This window comes from Melanaphis sacchari, unplaced genomic scaffold (genome assembly GCF_002803265.2).
Source record: "Melanaphis sacchari strain LSU unplaced genomic scaffold, SCAv2.0 Contig27_pilon_pilon, whole genome shotgun sequence".
NCBI lineage: Eukaryota > Metazoa > Arthropoda > Insecta > Hemiptera > Aphididae > Melanaphis > Melanaphis sacchari.
Genome location: NW_020271152.1, coordinates 3,481,882 through 3,496,865, shown reverse-complemented (window position 1 = coordinate 3,496,865; position 14,984 = coordinate 3,481,882).

Genomic DNA, 14,984 nt, shown 5'->3' with positions numbered 1-14,984 from the left:
AGAGTGAAGAGGCTACTCATTGGTGGGATACTTTGTGATAAAAAAAAAAAAAAAAAATTAAATAAAAAAAATAATGAATAGTTTAAGCACCAATGGTTGTTGAATGAAAGATATATGCTGATGTATTTATTATATTTAGCAGTGTTAAATAATAATACCCGGCTATGTCGTCATAGGGTTTCTTGTATTAAATTTTTTTTTTTAATATCGCATAATTTATTTTATGTATTTAAATACTATTGTTTTTTTTTAATTAATAGTAATAATTACACACTTTATAGATTATTTTATGCAAAAGATAGATTATCAAACTTTAATTTTATTGAGGGTTTCAAAAACTGATTTCAATGAATTGAAAATTGAACAACGAACATTTTAGTAGCGCATTTACATTTTTTATATTAGTTATTATACTTGAATTTAAGGAAATAATGTAGAATACACCAGCCTTATAATTTTTCACAATTATTATTTATAAAAATATATGTTTACTTATTGAAGATATTATTTATTAAGGTGTTTGAAAACATTGAAGATATTTTTGGTTAAACAATTATGAAAATTGAAAATTGAGAAAATTATAATATTCAATGTTTGTTATTATAAAAATATAACATATTTGTTTTTATTTAATTTTTTTTATATTTACTCGTATATTATATTCGTGTTTGAATTGAACATATCTCACGATATTGATACGCAAAATCACTTCAGATTAGTGATTTTATTTTCTAAAAAATAAAGTTAATTGATTTTTTTTTTTTTAGGTTACTTGTTTTACAAAATACACAAAATATCAAAATTCTTGAGGTGGGATTATGAAAAACTCCGTTTTAAATGGGATATATTGGTCACATATTATGATAAACACAAAAATAAAAATAAAACATACATATCGTTGAAAAATTAATACATTTATTGCACCGCTCAGAATCTAAAATATGAGAACATTATTTAAGAATTTTTAATAATGTCGGAATTTAACTTAAACATAATTTTTGTATTATAACGTTAAAATCTTTTAATGTTTAGTAAATAGTTGGAGTAGGTTACTCGAATTATTGCTTTTATAATGATATATTTTATTGAATATTTATGTATTAATACTACTTATGACAAGATATATTATGATTACTTTATTTTATATCAACTAGGATTAATTAATAAAAGAATAAATTTCATCAATTAATATTATACAATACACCACTGATATATTATAATAAATGTTTTTAATCGCTAATTCGTTATCAAAGTAATCGTATAATCGCTTGCTAGCTAGTAACTGTCAATTTATTGATTAACATTTAGTTCTATTTTCTGTTATAATATCCTCTAAAATTGATATTTAGATATTTAATAATAAAATAATGATTATAGCGTTCTGTTAATGCTTTTCGAGTACACCCCACGGTGTTCGGTTTATAAAATAATATTTGAATATTTTAAAATTATTTATAGTTGAAATCTGATAGCGTTTTTCTCATCGTAATCGATAACTTATTGTTTACGATTAGAACAAGTACTTGTTGTAAATAGAAAAGTTAGAAAACATACAAAAAAAAAAAAAAATCTGTCAGTTGGTACTTATTAAAAACCATACTTAAACTGACGAAACGATAAAGTTGGAAGTTTTCACACTACTAACGATACTCGTAATCATTATTTACTTTTTTTTTAAACTCCAGAACTTTTAAAAACATTTTTATAGATTGGTACACATACAGTTTGTTCATATAGATAATTATATGCTTTAATATTACACACACAATAAAAGATAACGACTTGCTCGGAATAAAGGGTAGTGACTTGAGTGTTTTGGTCGTTGTATTCGATACATTTATCTAACCATAATATTATTTTCAAACTTATATTTAAAAGTGCAATTTTATTATAGATTCGTGTTGGTTCTAATCAATTCTCGTTGTTGTAATTATTTTTACTGTAGCTTTATGAAATACCATCTTTGTTAAATTTTGTGATTTGTAATCTCATCTATCTGTATACGTAAAACTGCGTTTATTTTATAAAAAGTAACGATTTTTCTAATTTTTTTATCAATCTATATATTATTTTTCTCTAAATACTTTTTTTTAATAATATCTTAGAATATTTTATATAATTATAAGTATTCATATTTACCTTTCCTAAATACAAAAAAAAAAAAAAAAAAATTAAAGTAATATACACTGTTTTTTTAATCTCAAACTCCAGATTCATTTTCGTATAATGTTTAACTGTTGCAAAACCTCAATAATTAATATTTAAGGTATAATTATTTAGTGAAAAGAAAAGTTATGAAAAAATTAAAAAATTATATTTTAATGTGTAATGTTTGCTTGGAATTGCGGTGTTAGTTTTTTTGGGTGTAAAACAATTGACTATTTTTTACCTTTTTGTATAAAAAAATGTTATAAAATTATGCACCAAAAAATGTAAATGTTCTTTTTTATCTACCGCAAATAAAACATAAAAAAATTATTCACTATGATAATAAAATAATAAAAATGGTATTTTTTATTTTATATTTTTTAAATACATATTATTTTAAATTATGATTTGTATACATTCATATAAAGACATAAGTACACATCTAAATACATTATTAAGGAATACATAATTGTGTAAGATAAAATTAAAAATACCTAAGATATTGATTGGAGTATTTTCAATTAAACACAAAAATGCATCATCGGTTAAATTTTTTGAAAAAAATTCAATAGCACAGACACATAAATTGATCAAATATATATTTATAATTTAGAATTGTATTCTTTTAGTAAGTTATTATTGCTTTAAATTTTTCCAAATTAACTTTTTGAATATAATTTTTTTTTTTGGAGTGCAATCGTGATGTATTTTTACAATTCAACTTTAGGCCACATCAATAAACATGATAATGAAAAAGTAACGGGTTGAATAAAAAAAAAAAAAAAATTAAATTAAAACAGAAAAAAATTTCACAGACATATTTTAACATTAAAAAAAAACAAATAAATAATATTTGTCTAATATAATGGAACTAATTGTTGGAAAGAAATTCAAAACTAATAGAAATCAAAAGAACCATCTACAAGACAAGTGGATTATATGAAATACAACAATAGAAATTATGATACCTTATTAAGTGGATTGAGAGTTGGCTACACAAAGTTATCACGTGATTACTTGATACCCAAAGTAGAATCTCTTACATGTTTAATCTGTGCAAATCACATAGTTATATCAACTGAATGTTGTCAAAACAAAGTACAATTAAAAGAAAACAATCTACCCGACCAAATACGAATATGAAATCAAGGAATTACAAATAGTAATAAATAAAATAATGCTTTTTTTTTAAATAAACTAATTCATTATCTATTAACCTTTTTAGTGGACAGCTTGCACTATCGCATGTCCCTTGTCAGACCTTCTTCTATTACCATTTAAGCTTATTGTATAAAATATGTGTAGATTATTGATTTTAAATAAAGATTAAAAAAAATTGTTATATGACGTATAATAACTTTTGTACAAGCGTTCTAAAAAAAAGAAAAAGAAATAATAAACAGTAATGATTATGACTAACGACTAACGAGACTGCACAATAAGAAAGTTCAAGATGGTTTTATAAGTTCAAATAAAATACAATATGTTTACTGTTATTATTATTTTAAAGTTTTAATTAAAGTCTAATTAGTATTGTTGAAAAACATTTATTATGCTCAATATATAATATATATGAAGCTGGTCTAAATGAGAATTTCAAACAAGCCCGCTAAAAGTTTGCTTATGAAATATGCGTCTGCAATAATGTTTTCGAACGCGTACAAATGACGTGTATAATAATGTATTAAATGTATAATATATATATATATATATATACACACACGAAGTGAGACCAACTTACTGTTATATTATAATAATATTATATTATAAATCGCAACGAGTGCGGACCACGGTCGGGTGGCTGCAGTGGCAATCATTCGGCAATTCAAAAGTTCTCTACATTATATTTATATGATTAAATAAATGAGATACGGCCGGACGTGGGGATTTATGGTCGTCGTAAGTTCAGCGAGTTCAGCAAATACGTTTTGTCGAAAATCGCAAATAACTCATTGTCCTTAAACTCAGTATTTGTTCCCATTTAAATGCATATCATATGTACGTAGCATACAACGACTCCAACTCGAAATGTTATTGTTGGATGGCTTGACATTTTCGCAGATTAAATTGATTCATTTTGGAATTGTGTACAGAATATTGATAATTTGTCATTGATTTTTTTTATTTGATATAACTTTAAGGATTTTATTTTAAACTAAACATAGAAATGTTCATTTAAATTTCCTATGTAATTATATATTTTATATAATTATATTCATTATATATTTTATTTTAAATATCTAATAATAAGTTTGTTGAATAAGGAATTAGATAAATTATTTGAACTTCTACAGTATCTATAGTAAGATAATAAAAATATATTACTTTAATATTTAAAGTTTTTTTTTTTTTTATTTATTTATTATTATAAGACATTTCTAAGTCAACTGTGGGCTATTTATATCTAGTGATAATATTTACAAATATTTTAAATAAACAAGTGGATATTTTCAAGCGCAAATTTATAGTGGCTGAAGAAACTAAACTTTTTCAGATTTAAATTTAGTCGCTCAAAATATTATTTCAATCATTTTAAAATGTATATTCAGTATTAAATTATGAACCTAGATACTTTTTTTTTCAGGAACAAGAAATACTATACGATTTTGCATGATAGCGTAAAATATTTAATACACGTATTATTTATATTTTAAAGCATAAAAAACATATTTTTGCTAAAAATTAATAATTTACTTTCTTATTATTTATCTTAAGGATGAACTATTGATAAAATATATGAACATGAAAAACATTTTACTTGATATTTCTTTATTATGATCACTAATGATATACAAAACTCAGTGGAGCAATCACTATAGCTCTTAATTAGAATATTCGTATACCTATATAATATATTATGAGTAGGGACGTAGCCAGGATTTTGTTTCGGAGGGTGTCAAGTAAGAAAAAAAAATGAATAGGTATTTTTAAAAATTCTTATTATTGAAGTAAAAGTCAAATTATTGTAGTATTAAAATTAAAAATTAAAAAGTAATAATTATTGTTTAGTAAATAATAATAAATAATAATAAAAAAATTATATTAATAATAATTTTCTTTTGGTTTTTGCTATTTTATCTTACACGTCTTTTAGCGAAACTGATATTTCCCAGTAAACGGATAAAAGAGTCAGCCCTGTTAAACGGTCATTTCTAATTTAATTTCGAAGTAGTGTTTTTACTTTTTTTAAAGTAAAAAACGAACTTTCAACTTCGGTTGTATTAATTTTATCTTCTATTGATACGATTGTATTAATAAAAGATAAAATTTAGTATCTAGTTATTTGATAAAGGACAACCGTGATTATTATATTACAAATTTATCTTATGTTAGGTAGGTATTAATATTGTGTAAATTTTTATCTACGCAGACAAGCGGTTATTATGTGGTTTGGTTTTCTATACATAAAAGTATAAAAGAAAATATTATGAATAATATTTTTAGGGGGGGGGTCTAGACTCCATGGACCCTTCTCTTGGTTACGTCCCTGATTATGAGGTAAGTTTAACTTTTTAACATAGAAAATATAAGCTAACAAATCATATGACAGCTATTCTGTATTTTGTTTGTAAGATATAAATTATGATTTAACGAACCAAGAGTCAAGACGTAACAGTCACAGTTTTGCGGCTGATAAAGATGTACCGTCGACTGTCGGTCGCTGAATCTTTTCTGACGTCACGGCATTTGAAACCACGTCCCCCAATCAATGAAATGCTTCGATAATTTTTTGATTTTGATATTATACTGTTTGATGGAATAGTCTTATTATAATAATATATTTTGATTTTGAGTACTAAAAAATGTGGTATGTTTAAGCCAACAAATATTTTTAAATGTTACCAAATACATTGGTAATTAAATGTCGATTTCTGATTGTACAGCATAGATGACATATTGTGAAATTTTAACATTTGAAATGGACATTAAGATATCAATTTAGTTTTAAAAATAATTTTAAAACTGTTTTAAAATTTAATGAACATTATTTTACCTATTTAATGACTATGACTGTAACTATTCTTTATATAATTAAACGTAGGTACTATTTTTATTGTTATGTTTTTTGTTTTGCTATTTTCTGTTATTTTATATTATTTTCCATTAGTCATTTAATTTATGTTATAAATTTTATTAGAGATGACCTGCATTCTTTAATATATATTTGTTTGATTGTCCGAGTAACGATGGTAGCCTATAGATGAATAGACGATTATGTTTATTGTTAAAAATTCATTATTTTGTGTTTGAGCTTTAATATTATTATTTTGTTCGTTTTATGTATACGTGAATAAACATATGAGTTTATTTTTCAATAACTTTATTTATTTATTATACAACTATTTTTGAATCACAATTTATAATTAGCTATTAGTTAATAATTTATTAATTACAAAATTTTGCTAAAAAGACAGTGTGTTAAAATTTGATTTAAATGGAAAATGTTCTTATCAAAATATCGAAGTATTTACGATTATATATCAAACGCTTTACTACTACCTATTAAGTTGCTAAAGTCAGTGTGTTAATTCTGGTACTTAAAAGAAACATTTTGATTTCTTAAGACATGTTTCACATACTTTTGTGATAAATTATAAGTTACATAAAAACAAATTCCTAGTCGAAATTGCATGACTTGTTTACAACTTTGTTGGCCAAACAGTAAGCACCAGACATAAAGGTATACACAACAATTAAAATTATCACATTTTAGATGGAAAAGTGGAAAATAACATATATTTTATACGTATACGTTCTCTGCATTCAAATAGACGGCGATAATAACTTTTGCACACTGTTTGATATTAGACCATTATATGATATATTATAACATAACGACGGCCCAGCCACGTTCATTTATTCTTAACGTCGACGTGTTGAAAATTATTATTATATAAGTATACCTTTTGAAGTTTTGAAAAACTTAGACTCGTATTGTGGGTCGAATATAATAGCCGTAACAGCATTATTTAATTTATATTGTATGATTATTGCCTATTGGTAACATAGTCATATTTGTGGAATACAAAATACATGTATCATAGGAACTTTCCATACGGTAGTGTAACAATGATAATTTTTTAATATCTAACTTCAATTATCGTCCTATATAATATATTATGTAAGTAAAAAATTATCTACAACGGTCAAAGAATAATGTTAACGAAAAAAAATCTACACTTTCTACAATATTATTGGTATTATTATTATTATTATTATTGTTATTATTGATATTACTGTTGAATATTTACAATTTAATAATATAGAACTTGATAGCATACGAATTGTCTGTTTGGAACATAATTGTGTATATATTTTTGAATAACTAAATAATCCCTTAAATACGACGTGATTACGTACTAAAATAGACTTAATATCGAATTTATCTTTAGATATAACTTTTAAAATAACACAATAAAATTAAATGGGTTTTTTTATTAACTGAAAAATTGTTTAAACAATATTTAATACGTAATAATTTATTTATTTTTCTTTTTCTTTTTAATCAATCTCATAATATTGGAGTTGAACGGTATGAGAATAATAATAAAAATAAAATGTTTTAATTTAGTTTAATTGATGAAAAATGGTAAGATATTGTATATAATATACATGTAGTTAGACTAGTTAAACTCGTTATAATAATCTAAAATACAAATTTGTCAGTGTTATTATTTAGTCAGCTAAAGATAAATACATTTTTCTAAATTCCACATTAATTATATATTTTAATAATTAAATATGTATTTGATTAAATACACATGACCTAGATATTTTTCTTATCTATATCTATTGAGATTGAACACTGTGTTGTCTGTTATTGCTTTAAATTGTATCTCTACATTAATATTTATGTCACTAAATCGGTAGTAGTTAAACGCTATGATGCAATAAGTTGTTGTATAGAAGCTCTCTGGATTCCATTTGTTGTTCTAAAGGTTTACCATAGATGAAAAATGAAAAAAATAAAAATGTTGTTAACATTGTGGTATATGACGATATACTCGTAAAATTAAGCAACACAACTGGAAAGTAAAATTAATTTAACGCATGAAAGCGCTTGCAGGTAAACTAATCACTACTGTTGATAAGCAACTACTGCAGTTCTATAGAATCCTACTAAGTAAATTATACCCATAAAATAATTATGCACTTAAGGTATACGGCTCGCCCATTACGAATATAGACTGAACGTCAATGTATTACGCCGAGGTCGTTTAGAAATCTATATGACCGTTAATTGATTAAATATCAATTATATCGTACGCAGGTTTTTTGCGATCGTTCTTAGTCGTAGACGACATAACGAATGGATTTTTGTGAATGGCCTGTGACTGAATCGAGTTCATAATATTCTAAGCGATTAACAACAGATAATGATATTATGATCACGTGCGAATGCTACAGTTTATTTCATATTATTAAATAAGCAATTACTTGATAAATTTGCCCGTTTAAGACGAGCGACTTTCATTGTTTGGAGTGTAGTTAGGGTGGTTCGGTGGGAATTTATATTTTGTATTGATCTTTTGGTTTTAATAATTATTTGTTAGAGAATAATATACATTATAAGATATATATAGAGTTTTTCGTCGGTTAATCACGTTTTCCGAGAAACAATACAATGCATCACACATCATCTTGCTGTAAAGTCACACTATATTATAATACCTATGCGTCCTGTATATAAAGTATATTAAGTATAACTTAACATTTTAGGTGTGTGCTGACTCTTCTGGCAATGGGGGAGGGGGGACAGAATTATATTAAAGTTGGTAAACTCGTTTTCTTGTATTGTTTTTCTCTTATATTTTAACTTCGTCGGGTCAAAAAATAAAAAATAAAATAAAATGCTTTCACTCTATTTGGGGAAATGAAAAATAAAAACGAAAACAGAACAAAGGTACTTTGGCGAGGTGTCGTAAAATTGGAATAGGTACCCTGAAACTACCCGTGAATAAAAAAATACACATAAAAAAAGTCAAGGCTAACAATATATATCTACAATTCGATTTTTTAATAGTAAGCAGGTTTACTCATCCAATTTGGGTACAACCATTAGGCTGATGTTACGTTGCAGTAAAGATATATAGTATTTACACCTGCCGTTCGCCATATAAAAATAGAGCGCATAAATAAATTATAGTGCAGTACGAAAAAAGTGGAGGAGACGTTTTAAGTTTGGGGTAGTAGACGATCTAGGCGTCTTGTAGCAACATAATATATTATATTTATATGAACTTATAAACCAATAAATAACTGTTAACATTTTATTCGTCCTTTTATTATTAAATGTACGTAAAGAAAAAGTAGAAAAATTCATCTTGTAGATTTTTAAATAAGTTATGTGTACATTTCTGAACGGAGTGACAGATGCATTGGTTTTACAATGATGTGTGTTGTATTTTTTTTTTTGTGTTTGTCATTACTTTTTAGAGCAGTATAAAATGCTCTAATTTTTAATTTTATAAGTGTTTTTGGGAAGCAAATTGAATCTAATTGATATTTGTAAGGGGGGCAACGAAGTAAATTTATAATATTTTTAAAGGTATAATCAAGTAAAAATGTTTTCTCGAGATAATTTTTGTGTATGGTTGAAATTCAAAAATTAAAAATTATTCATATACTTATATATTATCAAATATTAGTATTTAAAATACGTTTTTATGAAATCTGTCAATATCAATAGAATTTGCAAATCGTTTTGTATGAATAATTCATTGTTCATACATATTTTTAATGTTAATACTTTAAGTTTGAAAATGTAATAAATGATTCTTCATATTATTAAGTTTTTATTAAGTACTTACAATTAAGAAAAGAAGTTAAAATTTAAAGCTGCATACTTTTTTTTTATTGAAATTAAAACGTGTAATAACATTTCATATTTTTTTGTTATAATTAAATCATTTTTTACCGTCGAAACTTTTAACATTAGAAAATTATTAGGCTTTATAATATTTTAAAAATGTTTAAAATAATGTAAAGTTATTTACTATGAAATAATTCCCATAATTTTATAGTACAAAGTTTTAACTTATAAATTAATAACAGGTAAGTATAGTTAAAATGTAAATTAATAATAATGATAATAATAGTAATAATAATAATAATTTAATTTAATATGCTCTTTGTTTTTGGAAAAAATAAGTTCCGTGTACTGTTAAGAGAAAAATATATTGCTAATATCTATAAACATATTGTTTATAAACATTTTTAGAATTATAAACTTACAGTCCATGTCCGTTCAGTATCGTTTTTCATCTTATTCGATGATTTATCATTAAATTCAAATTTAACACATTCATTGCAATATGTATCCTACTCAATGACGAGGCACTTACACTTTACATCTAATATACAGCAGAGCAAACTTTCTGATTATTGTTTTTTTATATTATGTTATATCTACATCATATGTTGGTATGATTTTTTTGAAGTATAAGGATATTTTATATTATTAAAAAGAGTCGACGCGATGAGTTATTAATTTTGTGTGAAATACGAGATGTAAATTAAGTACAGTCGTACGGATATTATATTGTAGATATAATGGAATTTAATTCAATAAAAAAATTTATGTTCTACAAAGAAAATATAATAATATGTTATAGTAGCAAATATTTTATCACTTTTACATTACATTTACATTGTAGTTGAATGGTATGTATATTAACAAAATCATTAAATTAATCAATTATGCATAAGAGCTAGTATTACTTGAGGGGACAAATTATATCGATAATTTGAAACTAAGTTTCGCCAAACTGGCTATTAAAAGTTTTCAAAACGACATTAGTCGACTAAACCATTAGGTTTAATAATATAATATATATACTTAGAATATAGATATTATACTATATATATACTTATATATTCTCCGTTCCTTTAGACAGTGTATACCTTCATAGTACATAAAATAAGATCCGGTCGAAATCACCATACCGGAGACCAAACTTAACTAAAACCTGGAAGTAACTATAATGTTACATGGGCACCTATAGATTTTATACGTATATCATATACTTATATATAGGTACATAATATACGTAAATATATTCATGTAATATGGTTCGGTAAGGACTGCGTCAACGTCACTTACCGGTTAAAGTTTCACGAAAGGTGAATCATTGGTGTTGATTCTTTCAAGAGGGGTTATAACATTTGAAAAATAAAGTTTATAGTTTAAAAAAAATGCATGTATTTTTGATAATAAGGTCAATACGATGTATACTTATAAATAACATAGTTATAAAATATATGAATAATCTAAGGATAAAACAAGAATGAGTTTGTTAGACATTACTAACTATTATTAGGATATCCGCGTAGTATGAAAATTCATATTTTATAATATTTTTAAATATTTTGTATTTATGCCATACAACATGATCAATAACAGAATATTAAGTATTTATCCAAGACTTTGTATACGTTACTAAATCGACAAATCGACTATAACATACAATAATACGCAGTGCATTATATTTTATTATCTCAGTTTTAATTATTAATATTTACATATTGTATTTTTAAAGAGTTAGGTAATAAGCTGCACTTGGAGAAAAAACTAAAGATCTTGAGAATTAAATAAGCAAGACTTTCAGATACTAAATATTATCTATTTCATATATGCAAATTTGTTGTCTTATGTGAGTTGACGAAAAAAAAAAAAAAAAAAATGAAAAAATTTAAATTATAAACGATTTTAGCTAATATAGTTTTTATTTGTTTTAATGAAATACAAATTTAAAACACTGTTTTGCAGAAAAAAAAAATTAATTAAAATTTCATACAAATTAAAACTTTTTTATCCAAATGTCTTTTTTTTTTATAAATCATATGAGAAATGTTTCATATTCTGAGAGAAGAGGTGAATATATTGATTTCATAAGGATATGTGTTTTTTTCGGTCTGTTATGAGAATAACCTTAAACAGAAGATATTTAAAAAAATGTTTATATTAAAATTTATTTTTGAGTTACCTATTTATGAAAAAAATTTTAGTTTTTTTTTTTTTATAAACGTTAATAGAAAATTTTTTTGGGTAAAAAAAAACTTGAAAATTTAATACAAAGTATTCATAAGTAATTTTTTTTACCAATTATAAAAAATTAAAAATAATTAGTCACAATATTTCTTTAAAAAAGTTTTAAGTCAGAATTTCGACGAAAATCGTCAAAATTGTAAACATTTGCAAATTATATGATAGTTAGGAACGTATAAATATTTTTCTACTTTTATCTAAGATTTGAATACAAATTTTTATAGACAGATTTTCATACATTTTTTTACGTATAGAAAAAAAAAGTTTTCTGGGAAGTCACATTAATTTCTATAATCATTTGAAGTTAAAATTTTTACAATATTAGTTATTTATTCTTAAAATAAATATTTTTCCTTAATTAATTTTTGATAAAGATTTTATCTTATAATTTTCTATGGATAAAAACATTTCCAAAATATTTTTAATTTTATTGTGCTATATTTAAGTATGAAAATTTGTTTTAGATTTATTTCTCCTTTTTGAAAGTGGTAATATGTATTTACTGATTCGAATATATTACAAAATAAACTCAAAAAAGTTTTTAGTGTCAAAATATGCAAATGCAAAAATATGTATTTAACTGTCATAATATTATTTTAGGCGTAGTTTGGGCTTACCTTGTATATTAATACAATACAATTAACTACAAAATGTTTTTAAATGATGTTTCTTCTTTCTTCTAATGATAATTAAAAGTTTACTTTCCAATGGTCTACACATCTACCAGTTGGCGCATACTTTAGAAAATAATGAATTTGTATTTAATAGTTTGTAAATATAGGTAGGATTACCTATTTGTTCAAGTGTATATTTTAATAAATACAACGAGTAAACCCATTTAATATATTTAAAATAACGTTTTAAGGGAAAAAAATAATAATGTATACAAATATTTATGTTTAATTATTGTTTTTTTTTTTTTTTTTTATTTGAACTTAAAAACATCAACAAAAAAGGCTATTAGTTTTTTTGTGTTAAATTACATAATAGTTGGTTAAAAATTACAATGTTAATATGGTGTTAATTATATATGATTACTATTTAATTTATATTACAATTTTCTTTCACAGTAGGTTTAAATTTTGGTGTATAAATCGGATTTTTTGAGAAAGACTAACACGTTCGATGCGTTTTCGCTATTTGGTCCTAGAGCTTTATATAAGTTGGGAGAGATATTGTATTTTTTTATATCTTCAGAGTATTTATAACACTCTGTTATTATGTGCTTCACTGTTAGTGTAACCGTCTGTAACCCCGCAGACTGTACATAGAGTTGGTTTTTCTGTTTAATTATTGTATAATAATAGTAAATTACACAAAAAAATAACCAAAACGAAAAGAAAACGTACATAATATGATCATTTTTTGTATGTGGTAGGTAGGTATTTCATTGAATTTGCAATGTGCGCCGTAAACGCATATTTTTAGAATATAGATATATCATTATAATCTAATACAATGTTCGGAAAGTCTGTTCAAAATAATTAAAAGATGGGAGAACAAAACAAAACGAAATAGATCAAAAAGATAACAACATATTTACATATAATATCGAAAGATACTTGTGTCACGATCAGTTGAATTTATTATGGGTGATGCTTTTTTAGTACAAAAATATAATATAAAAATGTAACATAGATTATAGCCACAAATAGTTAATTCAAATATTACATCATAATAGTGTCTTATAATATTTAACTAGAATTGCATTTGAGTAAAGTATAATACTTTACTGTATATTATTATGTTCGTTTTTCACGGTTTTTCGATTTGAAAACGACATTATTATGTTGATGTGCAGTACATAAATTGTATTAAAAAAATTAATTTAAAAGTCAAATCTTTGAGAATAATTTGCGTTTTTAAATTAATTATATTCGGGTATATAACATTAACAAATAAGTTTTGTTACTATAAAATATCTAGAACGTTTAAGTATGTAAATGATTGCGTTGATATACGCGCTTTGGTTTGAAAAATAATTACCTAATAAATACATTTTTAAATAAATTTATTAGTCTATTTTTATAGAGTAAAGTTTAAATTTATGCAATTATATTATAATAATATAATATGTATTTATATAAAGTTTAGAATTATCCTTGTTATTTGCTCAAAACATAAAAAGATATTAAAACATTCAATGTAAAATAAATTTAAAGTCAATATGAATAATAAGATACAATAAAAATAACTAGTAAGCAAGTGGATATCGCTTTGCTGTATAATAGGTATTGAGAAGGGGTCACTATTATAGGTGTGTTAGATTTGAATTCAAATATATATTATTGTAAACGAAAAATGATTGTAAGCGGAGATGGTATTTCAGCAAATATAATTAAGTAAATTTCATGGTATATATATATATATTTTTGATATTGCTATTAGTGTCGTTTATTTTACTCATTAAGGTTGATATAGTTTTTTCAAAAATATTGCAATTAATTACTATAATAATATATGTATATTTATACCATATAATATACGTTATATATAAAAATATAATATTATAAATCAAAAATATTATTGCGTATATAATAAAATTTATGATAATATTATAATATGCTTACATAAAAGTTGTAAGTATCTTATAGACATACTGCTACTTAATATAAATGTATAATGTCTATGAAGTCCCCACGAATATAATGTTTTTCAATGATAAAAATCGATATTTATCTTTAAAATATAATATCGTAAATAAAAAACGATAATATAAAAATTTAGTCAATATTTAAAGTATTTATGGTCGTTTATTTTTAAGTTACATTTAAAAAATAAAATCGAT